This window comes from Ambystoma mexicanum, chromosome 3p, assembly GCF_040938575.1.
Source record: "Ambystoma mexicanum isolate Mex_15411 chromosome 3p, UKY_AmexF1_1, whole genome shotgun sequence".
NCBI classification, from domain to species: Eukaryota; Metazoa; Chordata; class Amphibia; order Caudata; family Ambystomatidae; genus Ambystoma; species Ambystoma mexicanum.
The window spans coordinates 398,383,965-398,398,317 of record NC_090925.1 but is presented as its reverse complement, the minus strand read 5'-3'; the positions used below and the strand labels follow the sequence as shown (position 1 = coordinate 398,398,317).

Genomic DNA, 14,353 nt, shown 5'->3' with positions numbered 1-14,353 from the left:
TGCCTTTCTTAGAAAGACGGTGCTTCTCTGTGTGTGGCTGACACTTCACTCAGTTAAAGTTATAGTCCGCTTTGTTATACCAGAGTCAATAATTACATTCCCTGGGAAGATATCTGTCTGCTAAAGTATGGCAACCTGCACACAAATCTAGTCCAGAAAGTGGTTATGGGAGGCGTCTGAAGAACAGAAAGAACTCGTTGTAGCTGTCCCGAAATATTCCATCACCTTCCTGGCATGGTCAGAGCAGGTTGGACTTAATTAGCATATCTGCAATGAATTGGCAGGTTGATAAAAAGTGGTTTAGAGTGTTGCTCAGAGCAATGCCCCAGTTTATGATGTGTTCAAAACATTCCACCAATCACTCTCCTATTTTGTGCAAGTCACTCTAACTGGTCTGATCTCCTAGCGGCCCAAGTTAGACCTCACTGATGCTTCCTAACGAAACGGAAACATGTCTGTGGTTGCTAGTGGTGTAATGCAGAATGCGTCGCTCTCCCTAAACAGACAAGTGAGCGCCATTGCAACCTCGTGGGTATATACTGCCAAGCTGATCAATGTGGAAAGACAATTCCTCACCACAAAGAGCTGCTTAACCATTGCCATAGCAATCACAGTCACTAGATTAGACTATTGCAATGCCATCTTTGCAGGAACCTCCACAAAGAACTTACATACGCTTAAAATAATCCAGAACAACACCCTGGGAGCATTCCTCAACCTTCCCAAAAGGGAACATTTCACAGCCGCAAGAAAACAAATTTACTGGGTACCAATCAAAGGACCATATTCAAAACCTGTACAATTGCTCACAAATGCCTGAGCACAACTGCCCCACAGTCCTTGTCACAATCACTGAAGCACAACCAAACAGCCCAAAAAGATCCTTCCACTCTGGTAAATTAACCACTCCAAGAGAAGAGTGAAAAGTGCAAAATGTGGAGGAGTAATCTTCCCCTCAGTCGCAGCACACCTTGGAACCCCATGCCAATGGATCTCAGAACACAGGAATCTTACTGGGCCTTCCGCAAAGCCTTGAAAACTTGGCTCTTTCCCTAACCACTGCAAGACACGGTCTATCCCCCTTGTGACCACTGACATTCGTTTGTATCGTGTTATGTCCCGAAGCTGTGCACAACTGTAACTGGTATGCAACAACGCCCTGATGCCTGAGGGCTTAGGCACTTTACAAATGGAAAAAATAAATAAATTAAACAAATAAATAAATGCATAGGACCTAAATGTTCGATTGGACTGCTCCATTTGTAGTGGGATCAAGCCTGGATTTCCTATGATCTTTCTCCTTCTGTAATTGCATCGAGAGATTAAAAAACAGAGGTTGGGTGGGTTGCCCAGACCAGTGTCCAACGGCCCTCCAGCCTTTGCTGGTCTGTTTTCCACTAATAACCCTAAGTGAGATGGGTGAACCCAGATGTAGGCACTGGGTCTGCTTTGGCTACAGACCCAAGCTTCTATCTGGTCTAACACGGTCCCATCAGCAGAAATTTGCAGGGGATATGTTATGGTATACCAAGTTGGGAGGCTGCTTTACTGCCAGGAAACGTTGGTGGGATCTTATTAGAGGACTGTGGATTGAGTTGGACATCTGCTAAGGGAAGTTAGGAAGTTTCTTTGTTTACAGATTGTAAAAACATTTGTAATCCGTGACTGGGTTTATTCTGAAAACCTGACCAGCCCAAACCATTATGAAGGAAGGCGTCTCGAATCTTGAGGGTTTGGAATTTAAAGGCATATTCGAGCACTTTAGGCTTTCAATAAATGCCTTTCATTTTAAGCAATAATAGGAGCCAGGTCCTCAGTAACTTGATCCAGTGTTTTGGGCCTAGTATCAATGTTGAACAAAAAATACTGAAAAGCCAAAACAAGCGTTACTGAAAACTGTGTTTGACATGTTCCAGTCAAGAAAGGAAGGGGCACATGGTTTCCAATCCAAATGCTCACATACAATTAACAACAAACCCACGCCACATAATCTGTACCTGCTATATGCATTGTGGTTTATTTCATGCAGTGCCTCTAACCCCCAAAAATAACGCACCACAAAGGTGGTTACAATGAACTCTTTGTTGAGAAGCCACAGGGCCTCAACACTTTCTGTCAAGGATGCTACTCCGCAAAGAGAAGGCCAAAGACAGACTCTTGCTACGGAAGTAGTGTTACAGCTGTTGAGGGTCTTCATGACTAAGTAACAAGTCAGGACCTCAGGAGGGGATAGTGTTCTACCCAACAAGCGGAGCACAGTGGCGCAGTAGCGTATGAAAGCATTTCTCACTGGCAAAGAGTACAGGCATAGATGAGCGTCACAAACTAGAAGACACTAACATGGGGGGCAAGCACTAATGGGCAGTGCAAGTAACGCCAGAAGCAATGAATGATACGCACTTGGGGAAAATGTCTCCCAAATTATAAACCAGAGCAAGAGTAAAAAAGGACGCGGATTAATATGATATCTTCGGCAGTGCACTCTAGGATTTTAGAGAAAGAAACAGAGTTCACTTCAAGTCTTCCCAACATTACGTGCTACGGGCACTCCGCTAAAGAACTTCTCTAAGCAATCATGTACCCGCCGACTAGCTGTGAAGGCTAGGGCAGTACTCTATCAGGGTAGAAGGCACACCTTTTGCCACTCTACACGTTTTTAAAGTGTATAGGAATAGAAGGTAACAGGGTTGGTTAGGGGCAGTTAGGCCTATAGTTTTATTAGAAAGCTTATTTTAGGAAGATAGTGAATAAACCCTAGCAACATTGAGTAGACATACAAGGGTTTTTGGGATTATTCATTGTTACTTTAAGTTTGCACTTCAAGTAGAGGTTGCTATGAGACAGCCGATAGGCTTCTTGTTTTTATAAGCTCTCAAGGCACTCAGAGAAAGTTCTGCCACCTAGAGAAAAATATGGGAGGACGTCATAGGGAAGGGTGTACCACCAAGAAATATGGGAAGGGGGAGGAAGTCATAAGGAAGGGTGTACCACCAAGAAATATGGGAATGGGGAGGGAGTCATAAGGAAGGGTGTACCACCAAGAAATATGGGAAGGGGGAGGAAGTCACAGGGAAGGGTGTACACCAAGAAATATGGGGAGGAAGTCGCAGGGAAGGGTGTACCACCAAGAAATATGGAAAGGGGGAGGAAGTCATAGGGTGTACCACCAAGAAATATGGGAAGGGGGAGGAAGTCATAAGGAAGGGTGTACCGCCAAGAAATATGGGAATGGGGAGGGAGTCATAAGGAAGGGTGTACCACCAAGAAATATGGGAATGGGGAGGAAGTTGCAGGGAAGGGTGTACCACCAAGAAATATGGGAATGGGGAGGAAGTCGCAGGGAAGGGTGTACCACCAATAAATATGGGAATGGGGAGGAAGTCGCAGGGAAGGGTGTACCACCAAGAAATATGGGAATGGGGAGGAAGTCATGAGGAAGGGTGTACCACCAAGAAATATGGGAATGGGGAGGAAGTCGCAGGGAAGGGTGTACCACCAAGAAATATGGGAAGGGGGAGGAAGTCATAGGGAAGGGTGTACCACCAAGAAATATGGGAAGGGGGAGGAAGTCATAAGGAAGGGTGTACCACCAAGAAATATGGGAAGGGGGAGGATGTCATAGGGAAGGGTGTACCACCAAGAAATATGGGAAGGGGGAGGAAGTCGCAGGGAAGGGTGTACCACCAAGAAATATGGGAATGGGGAGGAAGTCGCAGGGAAGGGTGTACCACCAAGAAATATGGGAATGGGGAGGAAGTCGCAGGGAAGGGTGTACCACCAAGAAATATGGGAATGGGGAGGAAGTCGCAGGGAAGGGTGTACCACCAAGAAATATGGGAATGGGGAGGAAGTCATAAGGAACGGTGTACCACCAAGAAATATGAGAATGGGGAGGAAGTCGGAGGGAAGGGTGTACCACCAAGAAATATGGGAAGGGGAGGAAGTCGCAGGGAGGGTGTACCACCAAGAAATATGGGAAGGGGGAGGAAGTCACAGGGAAGGGTGTACCACCAAGAAATATGGGAATGTGGAGGAAGTCAAAAGGAAGGGTGTACCACCAAGAAATATAGGAAGGGGGAGGATGTCACAGGGAAGGGTGTACCACCAAGAAATATGGGAAGGGGGAGGAAGTCATAAGGAAGGGTGTACCACCAAGAAATATGGGAAGGGGGAGGAAGTCATAAGGAAGGGTGTACCACTAAGAAATATGGGAAGGGGGAGGAAGTCACAGGGAAGGGTGTACCACCAAGAAATATGGGAATGTGGAGGAAGTCATAAGGGAGGGTGTACCACCAAGAAATATGGGAATGGGGAGGATGTCATAGGGAAGGGTGTACCACCAAGAAATATGGGAAGGGGGAGGAAGTCGCAGGGAAGGGTGTACCACCAAGAAATATGGGAATGGGGAGGAAGTCGCAGGGAAGGGTGTACCACCAAGAAATATGGGAATGGGGAGGAAGTCGCAGGGAAGGGTGTACCACCAAGAAATATGGCAATGGGGAGGAAGTCGCAGGGAAGGGTGTACCACCAAGAAATATGGGAATGGGGAGGAAGTCATAAGGAAGGGTGTACCACCAAGAAATATGGGAATGGGGAGGAAGTCGCAGGGAAGGGTGTACCACCAAGAAATATGGGAAGGGGAGGAAGTCGCAGGGAAGGGTGTACCACCAAGAAATATGGGAATGGGAGGAAGTCATAAGGAAGGGTGTACCACCAAGAAATATGGGAAGGGGGAGGAAGTCACAGGGAAGGGTGTACCACCAAGAAATATGGGAATGTGGAGGAAGTCATAAGGAAGGGTGTACCACCAAGAAATATGGGAAGGGGGAGGATGTCATAGGGAAGGGTCTACCACCAAGAAATACTTTTTTTCTCTTCTTCTTCCTTGTCAGTAGACCTCTAACCAAATTGAAAAAACACTCTTTTTTTTAATTTAAATTTGATCAAATTCTCCTTTACCCGGAGGACGTTTTGAGTTTATCAGAGAAATAAATTTGTTGTAGACGAGTCGCTCTCACAGGCCTGCAGGGTTTGGCAGCTCCTGTAGAATTTAACCAGTGAGGACCTGACAGCTGCACCACAGTTCGGCCTGCTCTTGTGCAGAGGGGATATGACATAGCAGTTCTGGCTGAACTGTCCTTTTTGAGGTGGGGTAGTACCGGCTTGGTATAGGGTCTTTCCCATTCTGTGAAGGCATGCCAGGCTGAAAAACAATGGTTTGGAGTGTTGCCCAGAGCAATGATGGTGATTATGATTTGTTTAAATCCTTCTAGTTTCCAGTCATTACTCTGCAGTTTTGCATATTGCAGGAGTTGAGCCATCTGTCTTCTGTTATGTTATGTTATGCTTTGTTATGTAATTTGGTGTTCGTACTGCACCAGTCACCACCTTCCTGAATGTGAAGCAGTTGTGCAGGGTTCCATCGGACTGGTTATCTTGAGAAACATGGAAAAATAGCAATGTCTGACTCTGGTGAAGCGTTGTGACCTTCCATGTCCTGGTCCGCCCCACTGCCAGACAGACCAAGATCTAACTGGCTACAAACGCAACTCTGCCAGAATCACAATGCTGAATTACTGTGGCCTCTCTTTCTGCATGTCCTGCATCCTGGCATTTAAGGCGAGCACCAACGCCTCAGAGCTCACTAAAACAAATGGGATTTATCAGACATAATTGGTACACACCATGTATCACTGATCCTGAAAACACACTGCCCCTGCTAAACACTGACACAGTACATTCAATTTAAAAACGTCTACAAAGAAAGTGTAGCCTATTCCGAAAGCATTTTGTCAAACGAGGAAGAGATTGGGAGCTGTGTGCAGGTGCACAATAAGGGGTTTGTGGCCGGCTTCTTAGGTCTGTGCTTCAGAATTGAAGAGTATCTTTCCAAAAAATCAACGTGTTACAAAAGGCTTCATGCCATATGAATCCAGTTTTAAAATGAAGAATATGAAGACTTTCTATGGGGCCTCGAACACTGCTGCACTGTACTGTCTTAGAATAATGTATTCAGTTAGCCCCATAAAAGAAATCAGAAGTTAAGATTGAATGCCTAAAAGTAAGAAAACAATCATTAAACTAGTTGGAGATTGAAACTCCCTGGCGACGGGCCGCCGTCCGCGTCAGACATAGCTGTAAGTCTTTTAAAACTGATTAATAATGAATGATTAATGTAGATAAATGGATGAGTAATTCCTCAGTGGTGCATTGTTTAATGGGAGTGCTCGCATTTCCTTTTATCCTGCATGCCTGGGCCTCCAGTACATGCCTGGCATTATTCCCACTCCTCTTCTAATAAGTGTGATTCAACCTACCTTGACTGCCCCTTCCATGGGTGCCAGATGCCAAGGGTCGCTTACATCTTTCCGCCCACTCTCTTGGTATTTCCGTTGTAGCGCGGGGCAACTGATGTGTACGGAATGTTGCTCGTTCATCTCAGTGAATAAGCCTTTGGAGAGTTTAGTAGAAGGCTGCTCTGGGGTTTTTTCACAGCCGAGGTGAACATTCTTAGGTTCCAAAACCGTGTTCTCTTGTCAGCACGGAGCATGGCTGATTGGTTGCAATTTGATTCATGCTGCGGTCATGGTGCCAGGAAGACAGCCACCCAATATCTCAGAGATCCATGAAAAAAGCAGATTGTGGAACTATGAATGAGTGTATGGGGAGGTCCTGCCCCTCACCTAAGAAACAATATATCAGAGCAGCCTTGATTGCCGTTCAGAAGAACCTGGGTAAGTTTAGGACAAAGCAAAGGGAAATAAACAAGCAGCCAATTCCATCTAAGTAGAGAAGACAGACTATTCTGGGTGGAAATGTGACTTGGAAGTCGCCATTTCACAGAGATCTAATCTGGCTCATTTGCTTGCACTTAAACGGTCACGGCAATTGTACAAACCTCCTAAGGTCATTCCGGAATTGTATCACCTTTTTGGTGTAGTGTTCATTGCCCATAATGAGTAAAGCTGACTATCCTCTAGATGTTACATGCCCACACCTTGACTGGATCAACTCCATTCTGAGTGCACATTGGTTCTTTTAGATTGGACTATCTTACCTCTGCCTGCAGCCTGCGAGCAGTCCCGCAACATTTGCAATGTGACATCTGGATCTTGCAACACACATTCTTATAGTTTAGGAGAGGGAATAATAGTGAAATTAAAATGCAGCGACGTAATGGATTAATCACATTGGCTACGATAACGTACACACCATTCATTCATGTAATTCCTGCGTTAAACTGCCTCCAAACACGAAACATAGGCATCACCTGTGTAGAATGCACGTCCCTTATAAAACAGTCAAAGTTACTCACTGCAGTAGCTTCTGTCCTCTGAGTCTCTTGTTCCGCTACTCTTGGAATGTCGCCATTCTTTCATGCTGGAAGCAAAGAACCCTAAAGGTAATGTTGGGACGGGCGCGAAGCTGCCTTCCCTAAAAAGGAGGCTTCAATAGGAATTGGCGTGTGAGCAAATCAAAGACTTAATTGAACGGTCTCTATATTAAGAAGAACGTGAAGCAAAAATAATTTGTCAATCAAGCCCTGTTTTGAAGAGGACCTAATGGTCGAAACACGTGTCACACATGAGGGCCAGCGAGCAAAAATTGGCATCTGCCCTTCAGTTAGTGTCTAAGAAATAATATTTGCAAAAGGCGAGCGGCGCGGCCCATGTTGCTGCTCTTCAGCTAGAAGAGCAGGCCTTTAAAAGGCCACTGCATCTCTTACAGGCCTAACCCTTAGTCATGTATCATTCCTTAATGCAAGAAACTGCAATAAAGGCTTTCGAATCTGAATGCAAGGACATCCAACTCCAAAGGTGACAAAAGCCTACCTTATTCGCAGAATGGTTTAGTTCTGTCACCAATAAGTGTGTAGGTCTTTGTACATTCCAATTGTGAAGCATCATTTCGAAATCAATGGAGGACTCATCGATGGGGAGGACTTTAGGCGAGAAGAATCGCTTTATCCCCATGAAATATTGTGTATGTTCCTAATAAAGAAAGGTACTGCAACCGGCAAGCTCGTCTAGCTAATGTCAAGGCCACTATGAAGACTGTCTTCCAAGTGACTATTTGAATAGCTACAGTCATTTCCTCGAAGGGTTTGTGAGCAAGAGCTTCCAACATGACATTCAAGTGCCATTGAGAGTGTGCTTTCTTGAGCAGGGGGCCAGATGTTGTAATCCCGATGAGTTTATCTTCACTGCAGGTTTCAAAGAAAACCATCAAAAGACGACCTTCACAATGATTCAGGTACTGTGTGACTCTCTCTCCTTCAACCATTGACGGAAAAGGCCAGCTCAGAGCGGCAATAGAATTAAGAATGCAGAGCCCCCATCACACACCTAGATACTCAGGAGCTGCATAACAGTGCTCTGCATCCAGCTGCTTGTTCTCCAGTTTTTACAATAAGCATAAGAAGAGTAACCCTGGCTTTTGTAAAAGGAGATGGCTGGTTGGAATTTGTGAAAAAGGGAGAGCCGCAGACTAATAAGTCCACAATCTCGAACGTTTGTCTTGGTGAGAAAGACTAATTAGGCTGATAAAGCAAAAAAGTTTGTATTAATTTACGCTAAATGCTTAAATAAAAAAAAATAATAATAATAAGACCACAATCACTATGAAGTTAAGTTTTTGTTTCTCTTCATCCAAATAGCTCCATCTCCTTCCCAGCTTTTTGGTAACATATGGGGAGGAAGTGCATCGTGTAAGGAGATTTCAATCAAATACATTACACAGCACGCTGTGGATGAAAGATGCCTTTCACCTGGAAGAAACGACTGGGGACTAGTGCTTCCAGAGCACATGAAGAGGAACCCAGGTGGCCGCCCAACAGATATCCAAAATTCGCACAGGCTTTTGGGAAGCAACTGAGGCTGTCATGGATCTGATGTCATAAGAACGCAGTCCCTCTAGAATGGGAAGACCATGCAGATATTGCTGAGGGATACATGACACAATCCCTCTAGCAACAGTGCCCTTGGATGCCTTGTGACTAGTGGAAACACAATCGCAATGGTGACAAAAAAGATCATTAGACCTATGGAAAGGTCTAGTTCTGATCCAACTGAACTTTAACGTTCTGCCACATCCAAAACGTGGAGGGATTCCTGAGCCGGAGGATCAGGAGGGAGAAGCGTATCACTATCAGGAGGATGGTACATGCTCTGCTTCAAATGAATGTGGGAGGTCTTGGGGGGTCGGGGGAGGGAGTGGGTGAAGGATGGAACTGTCCTAAGAATCACTTTGTCAGCATTAAAGACAGCGCAAGGCTCCTTCCACAATAATGCCTGGACCTCGCTGACCCTTATTGCAGAGGTGACAGTAAATAAGAAGGCAGTCTTCCAGCAGAGGGGGTCAAGATCACAAGAAGCCGTCCGCCCAAATAATTCCTCATCAAGGAGTCCAAAACCAGTTTCAAGTTCTACTGAGGCAGAGAGTCTCTGGCAGGAGGGTAAGGGTGAAAGTGGCTGTATAGTGCTGTCTAATTGCCTCATTCTGAAGAGGAAAGGGATTGTTTCAGTTTCAAGTAGGCCTCAACGACCTAACTACAGAGTTTACAAGACTGAACTTTGATGGTAGACCTGACCCAATGCAACATGAAACACGTGACTGTCTAGAGTGTTAATGCTGTTCTCTAGTACCCAATGACAGAGGTGCATTCACTTGCGTTGGTATTACCTCCTGATTGATTCTTGTCTAGCACACACTAAATCTGAACGATAGGCTCAGAAATCCCTTCATGAGTTTAAACCAGCTCATCAAGTAACCAACTCTTGTGCTGAGCAATGGTGGAGAGGCGTGGATTCTATCCTTTCTCTTGGGACAGAATATCCTTCCTCAATAGAACCTTCAGGTTAGGTAATGTTAGCACTGTTCTTCGTAATACCCTGTGAATCAACAGCGTCAGACGGAAGGGATGTAAGAACCTTCCCATCCAATATAGGGAAAACACGTCCCCTAAGGAATTCCACCCCTTCTCCATCAATGATGCGTAGGACTGACAATTCTTGTTGGTTCTTGCAACAAAAACATATTCTGCAATACACGCTGGTGATGTTCCCTAATTTGTGGGGAGTCTTCCCTAAAATACCAGAAGAAAAAACTTCATGGCCAAGGGAATGGCATTCACTTCTTACACATTGATGTCTTCTTTCTAGTCCTAAGAACTAGTCTAGTCTAGTACCATATTGGGCTCCCAACTGAACTCCAAAGCACAGATTGTCAGAGAAATCGAATAGGAAAGATTTCAGAAGGCGACCCAAAGAAGAAGATGGTAATCTTAAGTCTACGACAGCAGCGCTTACAACACCTATGGGAGCCCTAATGTAGGTTCCACTGACTGGACAGATGCAAATGGACCTCACACATAGAGTTTGTTCATTTATTTATTTATTGGACATTTGTGGCGGGGTGGGGAGGACATGGGAACAAAAGAACAAAAAATGGTTACATTGGCATTGTGACAATCCCGCCATGCATTGCATGACAAGGTGGTAAATGTGGGGGAAGGGGGGTAGATGGATAAGTGCCATAGTGAGGTGCCCACAAGGGTGGGGGGGGCAAGTGCTGGGTGGGCCGAAGCGACACGTGCCAGGGGAAGAGGGGGGAAGGGAAGATGAGTGCAGTGGACAGGATGGACCAGGTCGGGCTAGTCCGGGCAATGAAGTCCAAGGACAAGTGCTGGCAGGAGATGCTGGGGGACCAGTAGGGGAGTGTTCTGGCCCCTGTATTACTCTGAAGGGCCAAGCCCCAGTTGCAGTGGCAGAGGGAGAGTTAGCACAGGAGGGTGAGAGGGAAGGAAGAGGAAAAAAGGAAAGTCTTCAGAAGTTTCCAGAACTTAAGAAGATCTGGCTCAAGCTCGAGGGGGGCGGGGAGGCCGTTCCAGAGGGAGGAACCAGCCAAGGAAAGGGATCTACCACCTGCTGTCTGTTTGGAGAAAAGTTTGGCCTGCAGAGAGTTGGGGCCAGAGGACTTAAGGACTCTGGACGGGAGGTATTTAGGGAGGAGAGCTGGATGTAGAGAGGTCCCTTGCCCCAGGCAGCCTTGTGGATGATGCAAATGGTCTTGAACTTGACCTTGCAGTGACTAGGAGCCAGTGGAGTGATTTTAGGGCTGGAGAGATGCCGTCCCTGGGTTTGAGGCCAAGGATATGTCTTGCAGTCCTATTCTGAATTAGTTGAAGTGGGCGAAGGGAGGAAAGAGGCAGATTGAGGAAGAGGCTGTTGCAGTAGTCCAGCCTAGAGAGAACCAGGGCTCTGGAGACATTGAGCTTCTTTGGAAGGTGAGGAAAGGTAGAATGCCCCTGGGTGGGTGCAGCTGAAAGTTGGACATCTTGGCAAGGTCTGTAATGTGTGGAGAGAAAGAGAGAGAGGAGTCAAAGATGATCCCAAGGTTGTTTGCCTCACTAGTGGCTGAGGGGAGAGGACCCAGGGAGTCAGGCCAACGGGTGGTGGGGGGAAACAAGGAGCATGCATCCTAATGAGAAGGATCTGTGTCGTACTGGCATTAAGGCATAGATCATTGGCAGAGTACCATGCCTGAATAGCAGTGAGGTAGTCAGGTATGAGGGAGGAGGGGGGTAGAGGAAGGTAGATTGACCGAGAGCTGTGCGTCATATGCCTAACACTGGAAATGTGGGGAGAAAGTGGAGATCAGGTTGGCCAGAGGGGCCAGGTAGGTGTTGAAGAGGCAAGGTGATAGGCTAGAGCCCTAAGGGACACCACAGGTTGAGAGCGAGGTGGTTGAGAGAAAAGGGCCCATTTGCACTTGGGAAGGTATGTTTGAAATGAAGGAGGTCAGCCACTCCAATGCTCAGTCCGTGATGCCAAGGGTATCATGGAGATGGCTTATGAGGACTGAGTGGTTGACTGTTTCAACAGCAGAAGAGAGATTGAGGAGGATCAGAACAGAGAGAGTGTTAGAGGTCAGGTTAGAGAGTAGGTCTTCACGGGTGTTCAGAAGAGCAGTTTATGTGCCTCTGGCAGCCCTAAAACCGGACTGGTGGTTGTGGAGGCAGCTGGCCATTTTGGTGTGGAGGATCAATTGCGGGATGACCAGCTTCTCATGAGTTTGCCTAGAAAAGGGGTGATAGAAATAGGGTGATAGGCGGGCAAGAAGGGTCAGCAGATGGCTTTTTTAGGAGAGGGTGCACATGAGAGTGCTTGAGGGGTTGAGGGAAGGAGTCAGGGGCAAATGAGTGGTTGTAGAGGTCAGCCTAGGCTGGAGAGAGAGAGGCAATATTCTCCTTGATGGTTCTGGAGGAGCAGGAGAGCACCTGTTTAGAGGATACTTTCATAGAGCGGACAACTCTAGAATTCTCATCTGGTTTAATGGGAGAGAAAGAGGAGAGTAAGGGGGGCGATGGGGAGGCCAAAGGAGGCAGGAAAAGAGGGCTGCGGGGGCGTGCAGGTCACAGAGAGGACAGGATATCCAGAGTTTTGGAGGAAAAGTGGGTGGCCAGTGCAGAGCAGAGGGCCTTGGAGGGAGTAGGAGAGGAGGAGGCTGTGGTAGAGTTGGCATGTGCCTTGCAGATTTTAAAGAGTTCAGTCATGTAATGGTGGCTCCAGAGGTACGGCTTGGATATGAACCCTCTTCTTGGAGCAGATGGAGAGACGGTATTGCATTTGGAGAAGGCGGCAGGCCATTTTGTAAGAGGATGAGCTAGATGCCTGCCACTTCCGCTCTGCAGCTTTACACTTGCATTTCAAAGCGGCCAAGTCAGAGTCATACCAAGAGTTGCATTTGGAGGCAGACTTCATGCGGATCCTCGTGACAGTGGCAAGGATGTCCAGGGTGATGGAGATAGAGAGATGGAGGTTAGCTATAACAGAGTCAGAAGGAGAGTCTAATGATGGGGGCAGAGGAGGGATGAAAGAAGTGGCAAATGTAGCGACTGACACATGCTTCATTGGTCGAATGATGGAGAAGGAGACTGGCAGTGTAGATGGATGTGTCAGGGGACAGGGTAGGCCAAGGTGGGAAGAGAGGAGACTGTGGCCAGACCAGGAGAGAGGGCTAGTGAGAGTGTTAGAGAGAGGGGTGTCTGTTGAGATGAGAGCATCCAATGTGTGTCCGGCAGAGTGGGTTGGGCCAGACGTAAGGAAAGGAGGGAAAGAGTATCGCAGAGGTTACAGGGATCCATAGGTTAGAAGAAGGAACAGCAAAGAGAATGTCAGTGATTGTCTGGAGGAAGCATTGATGTAGGTGTCTGCAATAGCAGACCAGGGTTGGAACTCAGGAGTGCCTTTTTTAGTCTCTTCCTTCCAGACTTTGTGAGAGAGGGAGGATAGGAGATGGAGAAGCAGTTAGAAAATATAGGGGAAAAGGAGAGCACCATGGGGGCATGACAGGAGAGGGCGAGGCCAGAAGATAGCAGCGGGGAGGGTCAGAATCACTATGCAATTGTAGAATACTGTAGGTGGCCAAACAGACAGAAATCAGTGAGCACGCAAGAAATGCCCAGATTTACAGATCATTAACAGATCATTAACAAACTGGTAGTACACCAAATTCGATTTTAGCCAGAAAGCACTCAACAGCAGTACAATTGGTGGATGTACAGTTGGAGGCACACCTAAATTCAACTTTAGCGAAAAGCACTCAAAGGCAGTGCAATTGGTGGATTCTCAGTTGGATGCACTCTAGAGAATAGAAAGAGTTATAAGACATGTGATTTCTTTTTTCTTTTGTCGCAGGGTTTCAAGCGAGCAGTAGAGAAGCAGTCAGTATAATGCACATCAGGATCATAGTACTGTAGGTTCAGAGAATTAGAGGTTGCAGACTAGGCATGCAGGAAAATGAGCAGGCATCAATTTGAGTAGGCAGAGTGTGTGTGCATGCGTGCGCACATGCTCGAATGGGGGGTTGCCAAGGGCGAGGATGTGGATGGGCAGGGGGTGGGGTGATTACCTCAGGAGATGAAATCAGCCTAATAAACGCTGTCTTTTTAGTATGCAGCCATCAACAGGCTGAATTTAGAGATAGAACTGTCTGGGAAGACAACAACCTCTTTTCTCTCTACTGAGGAAGGAAGGTTTACATTAGTATATATTGTTTAGCACTGTATGTGTGCTGGTGTAAAGATGCTGTCTGTAAAGAGCCATAGGTAGATGGCCTAGTGTTGCACCTTAACTGTATGGTCACAAGACCGTTGTTATGGAGAAGACTGGGGGGCAGGGAGGCTGAGAAAAAACAATTCTTAGGAGAAGGTAAGAAATCTGATGCCATCCCAAAACGTTTTCCTTCATCTGCTGTGTGATGGTATTGGAAACTATATATATTTTCATATATACCTCTTGGGACATTTTTTGCTAAATTCAACTCAAGTCTGCCCAATCACCCATCTGCATCA

The 14,353-nt window shown here is 46.5% G+C and overlaps 1 protein-coding gene across 3 annotated transcripts in view; it reads right to left on the bottom strand.

Moving 5' to 3' along the window:
* The window catches only part of CIMIP1 (ciliary microtubule inner protein 1), a 457,903-nt gene that overhangs the window by 46,345 nt on the left and 397,205 nt on the right, over positions 1-14,353 (bottom strand). The gene's annotated exons all lie outside the window — the stretch shown is intronic.